Source organism: Agelaius tricolor, unplaced genomic scaffold (genome assembly GCF_023055355.1).
Source record: "Agelaius tricolor isolate 1412-34295 unplaced genomic scaffold, bAgeTri1.0.p SCAF_7, whole genome shotgun sequence".
Lineage (NCBI taxonomy): Eukaryota > Metazoa > Chordata > Aves > Passeriformes > Icteridae > Agelaius > Agelaius tricolor.
The window spans coordinates 11,623,898-11,644,883 of NW_027269267.1; the positions used below are offsets into that span (position 1 = coordinate 11,623,898).

Below are 20,986 nucleotides of genomic sequence, written 5' to 3' on the forward strand. Positions count from 1 at the left end.
TTTCTTTTTTTCTTTTTCTTTTTCTTTTTTTTTTTTATTGTTTCTTTTCTCTTCTGGTTCTTCCTGAGTGTGAAATTAAAAGCAATGAAGCAGCATCTGTGGCCCGTTCTGCAGTTTCTGCTGCCCTCTGATGGGTGCTGTGATAGAGCAGCTTTGGGAACTCACTGATTTTACTGTGTTGAGCTTGTTCAATGTGAGGGATTGAAGCCCTCTTTTCTGCTCCTCAAGTGAATACTAAGCAAATACAAGGGAATACTTGAGTTGCTGTTTATGCCCTCTCTTTCTCAGGTGGTCATTTGTATTTGTGTAAAGGGAAGGAAAACGAAATATAACAGCTCATTTCTTTAAGAGGAAAAAAAAGAAAAAATAGAGGATTTTAGGTTTCAGTTTTGGCATGGTTCTTACTCATACTTCAGCTTCAGTGTGTGGCCTCTCTGAAATCAGTCTAAACATGCTGCATCATGAGATTAAACACTGTATGCTTGCTCTCCATCATAAAGTAATTTAGCAGTTTCAAGCTGCCCTCATTAGGTTTGAAGCCTCCCAAAGACACTCTTTTTGCCTTGTCAAATGGATCTTGCTCCTGCTTTAAAGTCCTTGCTCCTCCTAATTGCATGTGTGGTAAGAGCCAAACTCCTGTCTGCAACACGAGCCTTGCACCAAGTGTTGATCCACTGAAGGCTCCCACTCCTGTCCAAACATTTCCCTCTCCCTGAAAGGGCTGAGAACTCCACTCATGCCCCCTTCTGCACCATATTGGTAGTTACTGCTGGTAAAAACACACATTTTTTTTCAAAATCTACAGACATTATGCTCCATCCTTGAACAAGTCATGTATATAAACTCCTTCATTAAAAGACTGGGTGCCAAAACCAGAAAAAAAAAAGCTGCAAGACTAGTGGCAAATTTCATAAGCATCAGCAAAGACAACAGTAAGTTAAACATGATCTTAATTTGTGACATGCCTTTGAAGCTATGCTACATGCTGAGAATGCTGACACCATGTACATGGCATGTTCTGTGCCCTCATCTGCACCGCCCTGCATGCAACATCAACACGCAATCTCGCTCAGAACTGAGAGAATCCAAATCTAAACCAAGTCAAACATATATATGTATATATATATACTCATGTCACTGATGGAAATTATCAGGGTAAGAAAGTTGAGAACAGCAAGATGTTTTCCTTCAAAATAAATAAAGCAAATTTCCGTGGTTTATTTTTGATGTATTTTTGTTCTCTTGAAGGACTTCTAATAAGGATTTCCAGTGAAATCTCCTGTTTACTCAGACATTTGACAAAATGAAGTCAAGACTTCTCTCTGACTCATTACAGTAGCCAAGCCTTGGTTCAAATTATGACAGGTACAGCACTTGCTGCTGATAACTCTTTTAGCCCATTTGGATTTCTGTTAAGGCCATTGGCAAGGATTTATTTAATTAACTTTCTGAACACCACTTTCAACGACGCAACTGTAATTACTGCAATCTAGACAAAGACTTTACCTACAGAATGTACTAAAATATTATTTCTGTCGGATAACTTTTCCTCATCTCAATCAGCTTTAGCCTGTAATCTGTATAAAGCTGTTTACTGTTCTGCAATTTTTCTTTCTTTTTGCTTTTTAAATTCCATTGCTATGCTTGGGATGTGTTGAAGGCTTCAAAGTAAAATGGTCTGGCCTCTAATGAACTTCTTTCAAACTTGATGGGTATATAAAGAGAAGACAGGATAAAATGAGAGCCAGACAGTTATTAATACAAGTTGGGTTGTTGTGGTTTTTTTTATTTCCACCCCTGAAAAATCTAATCAAGGATATTTGTATAGCCCAAGCAATCCTGTATGTTGCCCAGACTTGACCATAATCACCATGTTCACAGAAGTGGAAAAAAAATAAGAAAAGGATGAAGGCTTTTTGATTTGCAGTTAGAAACCTTACACTACAAAGAGGTAAATGAAAACTGAAGTGAGCTACTTTCTGTCTAGAAAGAAGATGAGATGGTGCCACATGTGGAAAGATTCTAGTGGTGAAGAGTCCAGGTTTAACACCAAAAGGGCCAACTAAGGCAACTAAAAACAACATTTTCAGTACTTCTAGAAAACTTTAGAAATCAAAACCATAAAAAACAGAGTAGCCTTCTGAAAATGAAGCAGCTACTCAAGGACATCATAACACAAACACAACCCTCTTTAAAAAGGCCTGGGGTGGAGCAAGGAAATTATAGACCAGTTTGACCTTGGTGGTAGGCAAGATCCTAAAGATATTAATAAGAGATGACATCACAAGGAACACAGACTGGGCAAAGTGATCAATGGATATAATCTACTTGGATTTCAAAAAAGTATTTGACATAAAACTGTAAAGTGGATTAATGTACAATGGCAGCAAGCATAACATGGAAGGTGTCATCCCTGAGCGACTAACGAGTAGCACAGGTTCACCCTACATCTACCCATGCTCTCTGTACTCTTGGAGGAAGCATGATAAAATTTCATTCATTTAGTGTACAGACTGCAGACTGAGGCTAATTTGTTGTTCCAAGACTGCTGGTCTCTTAAAGATACAGGGGACACATTTTGCTCTCAGTGCCACAAATGTAGTTAGTAGAGATTTCCCACAGTGGGTGCTGGAGGCTACATATATTCTGTTACGTATCATAGTTTCCTGTCAAACTAAATTATTTTGACTTGTTGGTATGAGTTTGGGAGATAAGTGGAGATAAGTATTTCGCCCTTCTTCCACAGCATTGAGTTCTTTGATGATCACTTTTAGGAACCTGATTTGGTATCCTTTATTTCTATCAATATAAATCCTGGGCAAACCCAAGGAAGCTGTTCCACTAAAATGAATTTAAAAACCTAGCACTGAAAGCATTAAATGTGTACTTTGGGCCTGGTTGTCTGAAAAGTCAATTGCATCAACTACAAGAGAGAAATTGGCTTATGTAGCTTCTCTACTGCTGATCCCTTGTAATGCCAAAAGGAAGTTCCAACCATTTACAAGCTGACATATATAAAATGTGAATCCACTGGGATGCCGTAAGTCTCCTTTGAAAACCCTGTCACCATCAACAGCTCAGGCTAATATCAGCAACTGCTGTGATAGTTGCTCAGAACAGTCATTCCTTTTCCAAAGTGTAAAGTTGAAATGGCAAGATAAAGTTGCTGCTTACCCTCGTGTTGTTGCTTCAGCAGGATATATTTATCCCATTACTACTGGAGAGCTTGGCAGGCCGCTGAAGCATCGTGATGAGCAGAGGTTAATGATAGCAGGGAAGCCAGCTCTGTTCCAGATTTGTCATGTGGATGTGATGCCATGTGCAGTGGATTGCAGTATCAATGAAAGGATCAGAAAGGAGTCAGCTGATCACTACAGACTCAGTCCCTGAAAACCACCCCACACCCACAGCCTGAGTCTCCCTAGGGCAAGAGGCAATCCCAATGTGTACCTCTGGAACTAGGAGGGACTGCCAGCAGGAACCAGCCAGAAGGGTGTGTGTCCAAGTGGTGATGGATATCTAAGTTCAGCTAGGTAACTGAGAATGAAATTTGACTCAAATCTGCTGACAGCCATTCATGTGCAAGTCACAGTGCCACTCAGGTGCATCCTCTTGGAAGTTTGGGTTATTTTGGTGGTGGTGATGTTGTATCAGAACATGTTCTGAATTTGGTCTTGGACTCTATCAGAAGTATTATCAGCACTTGAAAGTAAAAACTTTCCAATAATTTTCTCTACATCATAGACCTCACACAAACTCAGTCCTCTGACTTAGCAAAGTTGCACAACCTGGGTTGGGAAATGAAGGCTTCAGCTATTTACATTTACCTTTTTGCTAACGATGCTCACCTTTTGGATCTCTACCAGGTGAGAATTTCACACATCCCTTGCCAAAAGGAAAAGCCACAGAAACAATGTATTCAATTTGCTTCTTGTCCATGCCACAGATTTCTTATACAACTTGTTATAGGGGACCCTAGGGTGTACAATCAGTGGCACCCTTTCTTGCGAACAAAAGACACTATAAAAAAGAACCTTATATTTTTTTCTTTATTATGTCTTCAGTCTTTGTCAGAATAGTCATGAACTGATATAAATTAAAAGAAGGGAATCTAGTTGACAAGAGACTTTTGGAGATGACAAATGAAATACCCCAATCTTTGCACCCTGCAAATATTAAAACTGTCCAAGAGAAGTGTCTCTCTGTACTGAAGGCTGGTATTTCAGTCTCTTCACTGGAAGCCTGGCTAGTTTCCTGGCTACTGTTGCTCTCAATCCTCCTCAGCATCTCCTTCACTGACACTTCGACCTTTGGTCATTCTGATAGGGTGGATTAGAAATAACATGGAAAGAAACATGTGTGTAGCAACTAATGTGACAAAGGAACTTTAAAAAAATGTAATTATGATGCTTAAGAAAGATCCAAAAGCTTCACTACATGATCTAATGGAAGAGGAAAACCAATTCACTGATTTTTTTAAAGCAGAGAGAAAATGACCACTGGACAAAGAAATGGCACAATATTTATCTACTATGATACATCCCAACACAGAAAAATCAAATAAAGCCAGAAGGAATAAGGTTTACTGAAATGATTCATGAGTATCAAAGGCCTGGGGAATGCAGGAGCTGGCACAGAATATAAGATGTTTCTGAAGAGTCATGGCTGGAACAATTTGTTTTCCCATGCACAAACAGACTTTTCTTCTCTTTGAGCAACACAGTTCATCAAAAATATAATCAAAAGTGACTTTTGACCCCATGACAAAAGCATTGTATGTTAGTGCCAAGCTCTGCTAAGTTTTATTTTTCTTACATGAATTCTGAATGTGATACAGTTATAACTTTAGACCCTTGAGCTTTTGGCCTAGAGCAAGGAGACCCAATCTAGCCCAGAATTCAGACAGCACAGTGACAACATGAAAATACTTCTGTCCACCTTATTCTCTGCTGGAGCCTTGTGCCAGGCTAAATAAAGACCATGGACCATTGTTCTATATGATTTGAATTAGAATTGTTACCAAACTGACAGTCACTTAGGAAATATGTTCTTATTAAGAGTATTTCTGTTAAAACATTTAGACAGCAACAATATGGATAGGTTAGCAAATGAAATACTTCTCATCTGCATTCACCTAGCAATTTTATCAGAAAAAGGGTGCTAATCTCTCAACAGCTTATTCATAGAACATTTTATTAAGTGAAAATTATCAAACTGCATCTTTTCATGTAACACATTAGAATACAGCTGTTACTCAGAAGTCAATTCTGCTGAGCCAAACCTGCAGTTTCAAATTCCTGCAGCACCATGGCCATAAAATTACCATGGCTTACCAGGCATAGTGAGAGGCTGGGCTTTTTGAGAACACACAGAAGAGAACACACAGAAGAGAACACACAGAAGCCCATGATGGGGAGAGCAGGGATGTCAGTATCCTGAGCCTTCTGTAGGGCTGTGGAAAAAGATACACATGGCTAACAGATCCCTCCATCTTCATGGATGCTTGCCTTCTTTTGCTGGAAAGTAATGACCATGGAATTGCTCCCTTTTGGTGTGCTATCTATAAATTGAGGGCTGTGTTGCTGCCCTGGAGGTTTAGCCCTAAGGATACTGTGCTTTCTAAGTCCTATAAAGAATTCCAGTGAGCAAGGGAGACTCCAAACCATGAGTCTGCCTGAATCTGTCTGCTCAGACTTGTGACTAATTGAGCATCTCACAAAATGAAGGAAACCGAGGGAAGGCGGTACCAACCAGGCATGCAAATTAAATTGTTCCAAAGATATGTGTTGAACAACTTCAGATAAAATGAATCACATTACTATGAAAAATTATAGGCTGTACAATTACAGAGACTGAAGATACTTTTAATTACCCTGTGTTAATTATCTACTTAAAATACTTTGGGAAGGATCAATAGGAGATCTGTTAGGAAGTACATTTCTGCTGTTTATTGTTTAGGAAGCAATCGTTGTATATAAGCTAAACTGTAAAAAAAAAAAGGTGTTTTGTATTTTGGAAAGCTGTCTCAATATTTTGTATTTTGGAAATGTCTCAATAAAACTATTTAACTGTAGAGGCAAAATCACAAGCAAGAAAAAAAATGAAACTTCCTCACAATTTCTAAGCCAATTTCAGGATTTGGTGATATGTATTACAAATGCTATAGTGGAACTGATGCAGGTACTTTTCACACTACTTAAGGAAAAACCATTCTTGTATTCTTTTTTGCCAGCGTTAAATGGCTATGGAATTTTTCTGTTCCAGCCCCATACACAATTTGACCCTGCTCTTCCCTCTTCACTTGGTTTCAGGGGTATTAGCCTGCCATAGTAAAATCTAGATAAGACTCTTAGCTTAGACAACTGAGAGGGCTGAAATGGAAATACAAATTGATAATACAAGTTTCTCTCATGCATGTGGCTCCTGTCATTAACAACCAAAATTCACACAGCAAGAAAAAGCTGCACATGTTCATAACTCAAACAGAAGAAAGCCCAGAAAAAAAATTACCTTTAGGAAGAAAGATTTTGCATGCTTAATTCTCTTTCACATGAGTATATCTTTCTCTTGATTCTCTTCTCAGATATTAAGGGTCTGAGTCTGTGCACATCAAATCATTGGAAAATCTTCTCGCTGTGTTAGGTTTAAATGTGCTCCTTAAAAAAATCTAAAAATAAAACCAGCTGTGATGGGTTTAAGAGTTAATTTCTGTACACAATGTAATTTTTGTACAGTTACTTGAAAAATAAGTAATGCTGGTCCCATTTGAATATTGTCCTAAAACTTGCCTCATCCTTACACAAAACCAAACCAAACAGTGTCGGGGTCTCTGCTGCTCAGAGTGACCCCGAGAAGAGTTCCAAAGTCTCTTTTCCCAGCCTGGCGCTTGAAGAAGGAGTCAGGGCTCTTCATTTCTCGGTCTCAAGGTTGTTTCTTGTATCTTATCTTATCAAGGTTGTTATCCTGTATCTTATCCTGTCCTGCCCAGGTCCATCCAGCAGGACAGTCCAGGCACTCTGCCTGCCCCCGGGGCAGTGTTATGTCTTTATACTGAAAACTACCTATACAATGTTTACAATTACTTTCCAATACCTATCACCTATGTTAGACAGTGAGCTTCTACTCTAAACCAATCTAAAAGTGCCAACATCACAGCAGAAGATGGAGGCCAAGAAGAAGAAGGAGAAAGGCAGGACATGCCCAGATCCCTCCATCTTGCCCCCCTGAATCCCCATTCTAAAAACTCTAAAATCTACTTTTTCACCTTGGGATAAATTCACTATCATTCTACTTAATTTTTCATGGCTTGCAGATCTTCACCTAAGGTTGGTAACTTGCTCCAGGGGTCATAATCAAAACCACAGGCATTTTGGGCTCTGTGCCAGGGTCTCTGAGCCCCCTGGCAGGGGTCTTGGCTGCTCAGGACAGCCAGAGGGATGTCCTGGGTCCTGACAAAACAGCAAATCACACAGCTTTTGCAAGCCCTTGCAAGCTCATTGTCTTTGGTAACATTTTTATCTGAGTGAAGCTGCACTGCTGACAGAATTCAATAGCATAAGCTCACTCCTGGAACTACACCAGCTCCCTCTATGTACACCTTGGCAGACACATCTTCTGGCTGAAAGACTGAAATGAGATAGGAAATCGAAGCAGCAAAGCCCAGCCTCAGCCTCCCCTATGCTGCTGGCTTCCAGAAGATTTATGGCCTTGCTGAGAAAGGCGCGGGGCCAGGCGTCCTGCGAGCGCTCGCTCCGGGGATACGCGCGGAGTTTTGTCTGCGCCGGGGCCTGGCTGCCTTCCCATGCAAACCATGCACCAGGATTAGCTTCTGTGCCAAAGGAAGCACAGATAATTTCGCCTTGACTTGAATGCTAACAAGCAGCAGACCCTGTGTGAGCGAGGTTTGGAAAGTCATCTTTAAAAGCAGCTGTTTCTTTAAACTTCACCGTACCTTCCAATTCGTGGAAAACTGAATGGCTTTCACTTGAAACCAGGCAATGCAGCCTGGTAACTTTGGGTAAGAGTTCTGGAGTGGAATCCTTGAATTCAAGGATGAATAACACCATTCCAGCTCTTATATTGCTGAAGGTACGTTTTGAAAGGCATATGTGGACTCTGAAACAAAACATTTCCTTGGGGACAAGACAGACAAAAAAGTAAGTCTTTAAAGCTACAATAGTAGTGGCTGTCAGCTGCTGTCTGATGTGAAAAAATTCAAGAACATCCTTTGTATTTTACTGCAATAAAGGATTGTGTGACAACATAAATTAAAAATACTTAGTTATCTGTCTTTGGAAATGAGCAGCTGCCTTGTTTCACATATAATTGGAAGTGTTTGTTAAGAAAACAATTCTCACAGATGTTGAAAAATATTATTTTTTTTATTAGTGAAAAGTGAAATACTTAGCCTGATTCATTTACTGCTTCACTTTGTTCCCTAATATTGAAATATTAAGTATTTACTTTCTCTTCTCCATTTATTTCATTGTAATAATGAAGACTTTCATCCTTTTTTAATTGCATTCACTGTGTTTACTATTGTGTTGGCACAGATTTGACACAAAGGAAAATACATTGCTTGGAAATGATGTTCAGTTTCTGTGGTGGAAAGCTGCATGTCCAGTTAAAGGCTTATTTAAAAGGTGTTAATTCCCTGAGGTATTTCTCTCTGAAAGTCAGCATTCATATTGTTTTCTTTTTTTTTTTCTTTTTTTTTTTTTTTCTGGTTGATTTATTTCCTCTGCCGCCTGTGAACTTTGCCTGTCTTTTCAAACTACTGGCTTGAAGAAAACCCACCTATCCAGATTTTGTCTGGTCATATAACCCAGGAGAATTGCTGGAATTTTCTGTCATTTTTTTGCTTGTTCTTATTCTTGCAGTACCTGACAGAAGGTTAATCAGAACTCCTTTTCATGCTCTGATAACCTCTGTAGAAAAAAAATACAGAAGGCTGGACTATGAAAGCCTTGATTAGTAGAGAACAAATGTACCTTAACTATGCACGTTAGAATAGTTGCCCAATTTTATAAAATTTAAGTATTCCATACAAAACCAGCAGCAAGAAGTTCTTCCTAGTCTTCAGAAAATTTACTTCTATTCATTAAGGAGAAAAATGGTGGAATGAATTTCAGGAGTGTGTATTTTCAAAGAGAGCAGAAGGTGGTGAATCTTTATTATTAGTGTCTCAGGGAAAACCTTTCTGCAGACCATCTGGAATTTCCTAAAAAGGAAACATTAATCTAATTTCACCTGATGACAGCAGGATTTGTTTTCTGTTTTCATATGCTTTATATTAGGTCCCGTAACTGGAAAAAGCCAATGGTCTGCGGATCAAAAGACAATCATAGTATTAATACTGTGTGGCTTAATATTTAATGGATTTCAAGTTACTACCAAGGAATCCATGGCAGCTAGCAGAAGGACTTCAGCAAAAAGACAGATGTAAGAAGATTTTTTTTTTATCAGTTGACTTCCCACTTCAATTATGGCTCACCACACCAGAAGTGTTGGAAGCACCTGCTACCATTGACCCCAGCACCTCACAGAAAGAAGGGCCAGTGCTTTTCAGCTGGCTGGAGACAGGAGAAGTCTCTTGCTCATAAACTAGTGCCCCCAGCAAGCAAGTTAACTAACTAACAAAAAACCCCACATATGAGCTGGTGTCACTTTGGGAATAGAAGCTGTTTGTCCCCAGCGCTTGGTGAGAAATGGCTGCGAGTGACTCTGCAAACTCTCCTTGCTGCACACACCAGCCCATGGTGTCCCAGCTGCAAAATCACTGAGGTCATGTTGTGCACAGTCCTTGTGCACCATCAGCAACAGTTTTGTGCTCTGCCCTCGCCTTACATTACCCTTATACCTGTAAAATACTCACATATGGCCCAGGCTGCTGGGAGTCCAGCACTTTACTGGATTATTGTCTTGAGATGAGAGTTTGGAACAGGAGTCTCAGATGCCTTCAGAATTAAGTTTTAGTTTCTCAAGAATTGAGGGGAACTGTTTCAATAAAGTGTTGCAGCATGAGCTGTGTTTTAAAAAACTTCTTGGCCTCAACTCTCCCTGAGGTACCAGTGTTCTTCAACCATCCCAGTCTTCCTCCAAAAGTGGTGCTGCTGAGTTATAGAACTGTTGTAGGCTGTTCTGCACTACTGCAAGATGTCATAAACTGCAATCAACAGCAAGACACTTTTAAATATTTAGTTATAGGGCTCTACCTTAAAGTTTCCTTTCCAAGAAATTACATGCTTTGCCCAGTGATTTGAGACAAAATTCTCCATTACTATTGAGGAACACATGTAGGTCATAAATTACATTAATCTCTGGCTACTAACCCAGTCTGTGCTATGACACCACTGCAGCCTCTCTGCAGATGACCCTGACACAAGAGCTGGTTCTGGTGTAGTGGCCACACTCACATTAACTTTCATCTGGAAACAGGAGTAATACAGACTCAGCAACACACACTTCATCACTGACTCTACAAATGTGCAGAAAACCCTACATATATTTATATATAATATATATGAAGTTTGTGAGCCCTTGCTAGAACCTACAGTGCTATGTTTGTATGATTGTCAAACTGCATGCTAGCTAGATTAAACCAGGTGTGGTTATGCCCCATCATTTACTGAGTAAAGATACTGCAGGTGCTGACTCAATAGACTGATGCTGAAAATGTTTCCCACACAACTTATGCTCTTACTGCTGGCCCAAAATATTTCAGCATGGCTGAAATGAACTTTCCATAGCAGGCTATAAAATACAATCAAAACAATCACAGAATGAAATCTGTTGTATTTTATATAATAAATAGGAACCTTTGCCCAAACCTCATGTAAGTAGCTGGTTTTCACTCATATCCCGCAGCAGGGTTGCACCTTTGAGTGGTATTACAGAGCATGGTTTGGAAATAATTTTTTCTTACACTTGTGCATCTTTCCAGGAATAGGAGAAAACAACAGAGAATAAAAGGAAGTATTCACTTCACAGTCAAAACACATCATTCCTTCCCTCTGGGACAGCTCACAGGGGTGTAACACCCCTTGTATTTCTCTCACCCAATAAATGAGTAGGAAAGCAAGAAAGAGTGTAAAGAGCACTTGATCCTTAGGCAGTAATGCTTTCTATCAGAATTCTCTTGCACTCCCATAAGGATGAGTATTTTGTTTCTACAGACTGGGTTTTTCTGTCCCAGTCATTCTGACTGCTTTCACCAGCGACTATATCTGATGTGATGTGGTGATCTGCTATCTGCCCCTGTTCCTGTTCACAGGATCAGCCAGCACTGAGCAATGGCTGGGCCACTGACAGGATGTGATGATGAGTTTGGACAAGCAGTCAGTACAACTCAAAAGCATTATCTCCTTTTCAAATGTCACACTTCAGTGAAAAATCTGGGAACTGGAGAAAACACCCTGATACTATTAGATCTGATTACAAGAACTGAGGGAAAAATGTTACTCATCCTGAGGGAACTGCAAACCACCAAATCATCCAAAGTTAAGGAACGCACACAGAGTCTTCTATTAGGGCAATTTGCAAATGTGTTTCTTTTATTCTCAAAAATTTAAAAATCCTTAAAAGCAATTTTACAAATCAGACTCCCCAGTCTAGGTGCATCTATGTAAGACATAAATGGCACAATGGACTCAGAGCAGGGGCATTGTGTGCACTGCGGAAGGACAGCCACACCTAAGATAAAACCGGAAGCTCATTTTAGAGAATACAGTAGTCCCACACAATAGCACTGGCACAGAAGGAGTAAATGATGTCATTTATTTAAATTTCTGCTACCACAGGGAAACTCTAGGTATTCAGAAACTACATCTGACCAGAGCACCAAATTAACAGCTGTGAAAAATGTGTATTTTATGATTGGCTTTTCACAAATATTAACATGAATGTTATATGTGCTATGTTAGAAAGTTATGTTGTATTAATTTTCTTAAGTGGTGTGTTAAATATAGTTATAGGTTATAACATAATGTTAAAATAGAAACTATGCTATGTAAGATCATTTTTTTAAAGAAAGGACTCACAGTGAGATAGCAGCCACAGGACACCTAAATCTTTCAGAGAGGGGGAATTAATGCTCCATTATCAGGAGAAATGAACTTCTTCCTGCCTCACTCAGACCTGAGGTGCCGTTAGGATTCAGAGGAAGAAGCTGACGCTGACCAGACAGAATCCTGTGTTTGAATGGAATTTATGCATCATGCATGAGATGTATGAATATGCAACAGGTTATTGTTTTTAAGGGTTAATCCTCTGTTAACGTGGGTCCTTTTTTGGGCTTATTTTGCCCAGAAAGAGGTACCTGGACTGTCCATAACTCTTTGTTTTTATTAGGACTTGTATTGTCCTAATCCAAATTGTCCAAATTTTTATTACTCTAATTATATTACTATTTTTATAGCCATTTTATTACTATTAAACTTTTAAAATTTTAAAAACAAGTTTTTGGCGTTTTTTTACAACAGCAATGAAAAACACCCCCAAGGGAATCAATTATATTTATATATATATAATCCAAAAGAGAAACACAGTCTTCATGTCACTTCATGGAAAAAATGTGCGTTCATGCAAGGCATGCATACAAGGATGTCTTTTCACTTTCCTCACACTACATATCCCATTCAAACACTGAAAACCACTTATGCCCCAATCCCTTATGTGACTGATTTAATTCATCAGTCTTCCAGCACCAACTTTACAGCTATAGAGACAGCAACTATGCCAGGACTGCAGTTGTTAAGGAGATTCTGCAAAGGAACACCTGAAATTTTCAAAAGTTTTTAAACATGCTTTTGAAGAATCTGTTGTTCAAAAAGTCTAGTTCTTCTAAGTCACAGACTAATCGGTAAAGCAGCAAACTAAATTACAGAAATTGCAAAATAAAAGTGATAACTGCAAGCCAACTAAGAGGTGGGGGGTCCCTGGGGGAGCAGCTCTGGCTCTTCCCAGTGTCTGCCTGGCTCTCCAGGTCAGAAGACCATTCCCAAAGAGCAGCAGAGTTCTGTCCCTGCCTGCTGGAGTCACTCACAGAACTTCAGAGTAAAAAGGCATCCCTTGAAAATGTTCTGGTACAAAAAGAAATGTGACACACAGTGTTTTATGTCTAAGCAGAGAATAAGGGGAAAAGGGAATAGTGGGGGATAATGCCTTATCCTTTCCTGGACACACAGGCACACGAACATACACCAACAGGTTCCTCAAACTGTCAGGTGACCTTTTTTAGGGTCCAACAATATGCAGTTATTTAGATCTCCACTTCATAAGGCAGCAAAAGATTCCACCTAAAGATAAAGCAATAACATTTTTGACTGCCCTTGGGAATATTTTCCATTTTCTCAGAGGTTTATTTTTACTACTCAGTTTCACTATTGCAGTGTTTACTACTAAGTTCCAAGATATCTTCTTTGAGCTCAACTTCTTGATCCATGAACCCTGTTAAAACAAACATTTTCCACTGCTACCTCAGTGACATGGCTGACACCAATTTGAAATGAAAAAATAACCTGGGTATCTAGCAGAGTCAAAACAGCTTTACAACAGCTTTGCAAACAGCTTTAGCAGAAAGAAAAGTACAAAGGATTATGTGTAATTCCAAAAAGTTTTGATTAAATTTGGAGTCAAGTACATGAGTTGTGCTCTAGAAATTGTTTTTAGGGCATAGAATTCACCTTAAATTGAGGAAAGGCCAAGGATACATTGTTTAAATGTAATGAAACACAGAGAAGTGAGGCACACTTACAAACCAATGGCACAGGACTTTTTAAAGAATACGCAGGCAGAATTAAAATTATCATAGAAAGGATATCCTTCACTGTGAGCTCCAGTTCCATAGGCTTCCACCTAAATAATCCTGCTTAGACCCTGAATTCTGCAATTTCTTGAATACAAACTACCACAGGGGTCAGCAGGACCTGACACTGACCCAAAGTACCACCACACACCTATATATGACTGCTTAGATTTTATCCCAAGGTAATTTCCTTCCATAAGGAAAATAGTATGAAAACAATGGTACCTTCTTACTCTAGGCACACATTCCTCTTTTTTTTATTTTCATAAATACTTATAAATACATAAATACTTTAGGACCAAAAAATATATTTTATTTTTTTTACTAAAACTCTGACAAATATGACAAATAGATGCACTCCATCCCCACACAGTGGAACCATATTCCCCTTTAGGCATCACCAAATAAACTTATTCAGTGCATTTCAGTGACAAAACACCAACCATGGTGTAACAGGGGGATTTTCAAGACTCAGTTTACAGTGCTTATGTTGAAAATTATGCTTTTGATTTGTAAATGGAGCTAAGTGAGTATAGGAACTATTCAGACAGAAAACCTATGGAAGGGCCACTTTACCAAGACGTTTTTCTGACTGCAATGCCTAGGCACAAACATGCATAAAATTGCTTTCTTCCAAAATAGGAAAATGGGTCTCTTGGATTGATGCTAATAAAGAGAAAAGGGGAGCAGAAATAACTACATTTTTGTTCTGCTTAAAAATTAATGTAGCATGGAATTTAAATCCAAACCTGAGGCCTTTCAAAAATGGGCAGTAGTAACTGCCACAAGCATTAAATACAAAAAAAAAAAATCACACAGAACCCAGGGGCATTTTCATCTAGAAGTTATTACAGAACTGGATTTAACAATGAATTCCATCTGACTTTGAGTTAACTGTCTGAGCTGCAAGTATTGAGAGCTAGCTTTCAAATTCTTCCTTGCATATATTGCATATTTTAAAATACAGGGAAAAAAATGGTGATTTATTTCAGAGTCCTGATACTCTGGTTCCCACACAGCTGTCTAAGAACAGCCCTGATTACTCAGTGCCAGCTCTCCTTGTTTCCAGCTGCTAAATCCCATTAGAAGCAGCTAAAAATGCATTAAGCGCTTTCCTAACATTCCTTTTCCGTATAATCAATTTTTGTAGTTGTCATATGGCTAAGAGACACAAAAGCTGGATCAGCAATAAAATTAACTGCTTTCAGAGATGTGTTCAGGAAAGTTAGAACATACACAACCTTTGATTTCTGGGGTAATCAGGCACCTAATACCCATAAGGATTTTTTTCTTAAATTCTTGAGCACAGCCCTGGCTGTGCTATGATTAATTGTGAAGTTTCAGGAGCGATTAATTTCCCAGTCTCACAATCCTGCTCTCAAGCATACAACTAGCAAAGGGTAGATGAAAAATTCTGAGTGTCTGCAATTTCTGCTTTGAAAGTGGGATAAAAGTCAGGCAATTGCTGGATTACAGTCGTCTGTCAGTCCACTACAGAGAATTGCAGAGGAAAAGCATCATTTCCAAACAAAACAAAGCACTGGTTGCTTCTGAAGTGAAAAGGAGCCATGGAGCCCACTTGTATGAAGCTACACTGGTTTGCCAGGACTCACTGGAGCTGTAGTGCAAGGACTTTACAGAGGGGCAGTGACAAAGTGACTCAGATGTTGATTTGAAAAATCTGGAACCAACAATGACAGGATGAATTAAGACTGTAGCTGGAAAACACAAAAAATGCTGATGCCAGGGCCAGCACGTGTAAGTCAGGCCACAGAGACTGTCATGTGCCCACCATCAACAGCTGCAGCAAGGGCTGTTTCTTACATTTTAAGTGAGACTACATATTGGCATTAACAGCACACACTTATATTTGGAAATTATGTATTTTTGCTGAGGAATATGCACTTCAGCATCTTGATAATAGTTCCAGTCAGAGGATAAGAATCAAGCTCTTTTAGATAAAAGTATTGTTGCATCAAGATCCTGTTTACTTCCAGTTTTGCTTCTCCAGAAGTGTTAGTCAGGCTTGGCGTGTTTCCGATGTGGGGATCAGAATACAGGAATTCCTTAATTGACTTCACACAACCTCTGACACAGGAGCTGAGGCCTCTGCACACGGAAGATGACGTGGAGAGTCAGTAATGGCAATACAAGACACACATCCCCCCCTGCATTTCCAATCCTGTGCCAGAGAGAGACAGGAGGTGGTTACAGGGCTCTGCATCTGCTCTCATTGCTATCAGTGCAATGGTGTTTCTGTGGCTCTGAAACTGTAAAAAAGACAAAAAAAGTAAAAAAGACAAAAAAAATCTACACAAGACAGATGCTGTTTAAACAAAGAAAATACCTAAACACACACACACACACAAACCCTGAAGAACACAAATAATAGTCTTTATGATTTGTGAAAAGACGCTTTAAACCAGTTTATACTGGAGTACAAACCGAGTGCAATCTCAAGGCCCAGTGTGTGGATGAAAAATCAGTGTACACCCACTAAACCATCTGCAAGGCTCTGCCTTAACAGGAAGATTTCAGCCTCCGGAGATGTCAATTAAAAGTTCACACTGGATCAATCCATATTAATCATAATAGCCTCGAGTCCATCCTGCAAGCAGAAGGACCAAAAATGTTACTTGGGCTGGCATGGGATCATGAGACATTTGGGTAGGAGCACAGCACAGCAGCGTTTTTCTGCTCACAGCTATCCTGTGCCATGTAAGAACACGCACTGGAACAGATCGTCCATGGAGAGCATGGAGTCTCCCTCACTGGAGCCATTCCAGCACCGTCTGGACACAACCCCGAGCCTGTGCTCTGTGAGGCCCTGCCTGAGCCGAGAGGCTGGGCCGGATGACCCACCGTGATCAACCGGACCCATTCTGTGAACTGTGTAACCACTGTGGGCACGCACCTCATCGCTGCTCCCAACACTCAGAAAATAACACCTCAGCTCCTGCCCAACCACGCTCAGGCTTCTCGAGGGGGGGAGCCGGGAGCGAGGGTCCCCAATCAGCTCTAGCACACAGCGCTGTGTCCTGCCCCGGCTAGGGGGAAGTTTCGTTTAAAGGCGCTGAGAAGCGCCCGTGGGCCGGGCTGGGGAAGGGACAGGAGGCAGCCCCAGCGCGGAGCCCCCTCACGCCGCCCTGGCCCCGCCCCTCGGTCCCGGCCCCGCCCCCGGCCCCGCCCCTTTCCCGCCTCCCCCGCTCGTTGCCGCGCGCCTTCGCGCCCCCGCTCCCCCCTCCCCGCCGCCGCGGACTCCGCCAAGTCTCGCGAGAGCCGTGCGGTCCGGCGCGCGCGGGCCGCGCCATGTCGGACGCCGTTGGGCGCAGCCGGGGCCCCGCCCCGCCCGGCGGCCCCAGCGCCCCGCACTGAGCCCGGAAGCGCTTCCCGGCCGCGCTCTGCCCCGGGACCCGCTCCCTGCTCCAGCCGCCTCTCCCCGCGCCCGCCCGCCCGCCGGGCCACGCGCCTCTGCCTCTCCCCTTCCTCAGGAGGAGCGGGGGGGCCCCCGCAGCGCGGCCCGGGGCAGAGCCGGGGGGCGGGAATGCAGCCGCCGGAGCCGCAGCCGCAGCCGGAGCCGAGCCCCCAGCGCAGCACGGTGAGGGGGGGCGGTGGTGAGGGAGGGCTGTGGGGGTGAATCGGGGGGCGGGCAGGGCCTCCCTGCTGCCGGGGGTGAGGGAGGGAGGCTCGGGTGACACCCCCGTTCACTTCCCCATCCCGCCGGCTGTGGGTGTCCCCCCTCCCCGTGCGGGAGCGGGCTGCAGCCGTGCCGGGGGAACAGACGGGCTGCCCCGGGGAGCAGGGGCTCTCCTGCCCTGCGTGGGCCCGGGTGTGGTGACGGGAGGCGGCTCGTGTTGATCCTGGCTCCTGTTTTGCTGCTGCACTCCCACGCACCGAACAGGGAAAACTTTGGTCTTTGTTTTTGGAGCCCTTTGCGGAGCGAGGCGGGCGGAGTGCCCGGGGATCCCGTGCGGGTGTCCCCTGAGCAGGGGCTGTGCTGCCTGCTGGGCCACTGATGCTGCTCTTGCTGCGTAAAAATAAATTAATTAATGAAAAGCAAATGGATTCACAGGTAAACGCTGCCCCTTGGACGTGACTGCAGCGCGATGCTGCTGCTGCTGCTGTGCCTTGGCTCTAGAAATAGAAGGCCCCCAAAGGTAGCAAGGCCTTCCTTGGCTGTGCTCTGTCCAGAGTCTTGGCTTCAGGTCGGGTTTGAGATCTTATCGGCTGCTTGTATTGGCTGTGAGGAAAATTAACTCGAGTTTCGTTTTCGGTGTTTTTTTAAATGTAAGTGGATATGGAGGATGGATGCAGCTCTTATTTATACCGTTCAGTGTTAGTGTAGGACTGTGCAGTCGCTGTGCTTTTCCCCTTGTTCAAACATAACTTGTAACATGATATTGGCCCTTGTTTCCCTGGCTTTGGCAAGGAGAAAACAAGGATAGGAAAGACAATTGCTTAGGTGGTTTGGGAGTATCTATACTTCAGGTTTTGGTAGAGGTTCCCTGTGTCCAAAAAAAATGGAATGGCTTAGATTTGCCATACTTGGAAAGTAATGGAAAAAATTAAAAGTAAGACACTGTGTTCAGGTAAACATGCATGAAACTGTTATGGAAGGTCTCAGTGCTAACAGGTTTGAAGACACTATTCTTCAATTCTAAATAAATCTTGAGAGTGGTCAGGTCAACCTATCCAGCTGATGTGTCAATATGTGTTTGTTATTTTTAGTGCTGGTGTTTACTGTGACAAAATTGAGTAGTATTTCTTTATGGGCTTATGTTCTCTAGCAGGTCCACCTGATCACTAATATTTCCAGAGGACTTAGTAGAACAGAAATTTACAGGTAAAGCTTGCATGGTTAAAGGCCAGTCACTGTTCTGGTAACTTTAATTTTGTTTTCTAGCTCTGTGAAAAAAGCAATACTTTCTTCTGCCCCTCCTTAAGTATACTTGCAGTTAACATATTTCATGTAAAAAGAAATGTTAAATTCATTTCCTCTTTGTAGAGAGAGAGGAACAGGATTCTTAAAAATAAAGTATTTCACAACATTTGTTAAAGCTTGCACTTTGTCCTGCCTTATGAATGGTGTCTATTGACAGAAGCAATCTGAAGAGTGCCTTAACAACCTGTATTAATGTATATATAGAAGTCTGTTTGTCCATAAAATTACCAGCTACCAAATTTTGTGCACATTAGTAAAGAATAATAAAATCAGCATTTAAGCCTGCCTTTAATCTTGAATCTTTTGGTTTAAACACAGGTAGTCAGATGAGTATGATGTATTCTTATTATGAAATTATACTTTTATTATGTATTTTTTTTCATCTTGTGTCATAACCTTTACATATAATGATGTCAGGTAAATGTAATGAGGGAGTTGTGAGATCTGTGTCCATTCTTGTTTCTTGAATCTCATTGAGGCTCCTCTTCCTTTCCATGACTTTTCATCTTGAGGAAGACTAGACAAGTTGAATAGGTATTGTGAAAACACATCTGACATTCAGCCAGCTTTGGAGATGTCTGTGCTGGTGTCTCTGTTGAGTTGCAGAGTAACAGGAAATACTGATGGGAAAATACTCCTTTGTAGTCATCCAGGAGAGTACATTGATGTGATTCTTTGGGTCATCTGGCAAACTCTCCTCTGTCCCCTCTCGAGAATTACGTAGGGCTTAAATGAAGGTTTTGGTTGTGCTGGTCTAGAGGCTTTCTCCTGATTTCAAACCTGTGGTGATTCATTTTGTTTGTATTTGTAAACAGCATAAGAATCCTTAAAGCATGATCTGCAGAAGTATTCTTGGTTAGGGCAAGAGTTACATGGGTATGTACTGCAGTTCATAATAAATAGGAAACCTAAAGTATTTTTTTGAATTCTTTTTCAAAGCACTTTGCCTTCAACTGGGATGATTTTCAAATCCCTACTTTCACAGCTTCAGTGTTTCAATAAAATCACCAACACAAGCAAAAGCCTTTGATTTACTTTTTTGACACCAAAGGTATTTTAGTGATGATCGAGCCATTGAGTAAATGATCAAATCTAGTAAATTTTGGGTAACATCAAGTCTGAGTATGTGCTTAGTCATCCAACTCAACTGTGCTATGACACATTCTGCTCTGGGAGCATCTATGATGCTGCTGTTCCTCTGCTGTAGGTGCAGTGCCTGTGTGCTCACACATAAACACAAGGAAAGTGTAACTGAAGGTGTTTGCAGTGGAAGTTATTTTTGTTATGTGGTATGGTTAAAAGGCAGGTGAAAAACAGTGTGAAACTGAGAGATTTCATACAGAGCCTGAAACATTACCATGAGCACCTTTTGGGCTACTCTGCAAGATATGTGGTAGAAATTGGTAGAAATATCTGTGACTTGTGGTTCTTGCAGTATCTTTTCCTGTCCCTGTCTTTACTCTAACAGAAAAATAAAGCTGAACTGAAAAATGTTGGTGCTACCTAGTGCAGTAAACTGATATTAGGGATTTACTTTCAAATCTCTGGCAAAGTTTTCTCTTATTGTCACTTTTTTTTTTTCCAGGTTGGAGCTCTTGCTTCTCTCTAGAGTACAAATTTTCTCTAGGCTTATTTCCATATGGTCATAGTAGACTAAAATACTGTCCAAAAGTCAACATTGACTGTCTTGTTTTTGTGAGAGATTGAGAACTGCTTTGCAGAAGTTGCATGTGTGGTGATGTCATGGTGCCAGTTCTCACGTGTGAAACTCTCTCTGCAAATGGAAAGATGAGTTTTGAAATACTTGTTTAGACTCGTGCAAATGTTGAAGGTGTTGGTTGAAAGCACTGCTAGAGTAGGTTCTTGTAGTCTGCCAAACCTTCAAGTGCCAAAGCTGTCCTTTGAAAGGCTTTCAAACTGGCCATGTGCTCATAATACTTAAACAAAATGCTCTCTCCAGCTCCAGGCAAGTGGTGCTAGTGTAGGTGGTTCTGTGGTACTGAATGCCCATGCTGGGTGTCTCCTGTTCTGTGTGAGGAGAGTGGTTGGTCAGCAACTTCTGTGCTGTATCTGTCAGTGTTTAAGAAGTGGCACTGTGGTATTGGAATCCAGGAGACTCACGTGCACAACTTCCAGAAGAAACACCATTGGGGTGTTTTCATTGAGTTGAGAAGCTGAAATAGATGTCACAAAATTCAGTATGTAATATGGTGAGACAATGCCACAGTATTGCTGATATA

General features: G+C 41.4%; 1 protein-coding gene across 4 annotated transcripts in view; it reads left to right on the forward strand.

Annotated features, from left to right (window-relative positions):
* The first annotated feature begins 17,081 nt into the window (after positions 1-17,081).
* The window catches only part of TAB3 (TGF-beta activated kinase 1 (MAP3K7) binding protein 3), a 44,136-nt gene continuing 40,231 nt past the window's right edge, over positions 17,082-20,986 (forward strand). For 3 of the 4 annotated variants that reach the window (XM_071430357.1, XM_071430358.1, XM_071430359.1), the window contains exon 1: positions 17,086-17,402. The gene's annotated coding sequence lies outside the window, so the exon portion shown is untranslated. Of the gene's footprint in view, positions 17,403-20,986 lie in introns of all 4 variants that reach the window. The other variant, XR_011679689.1, reaches the window with a different exon arrangement.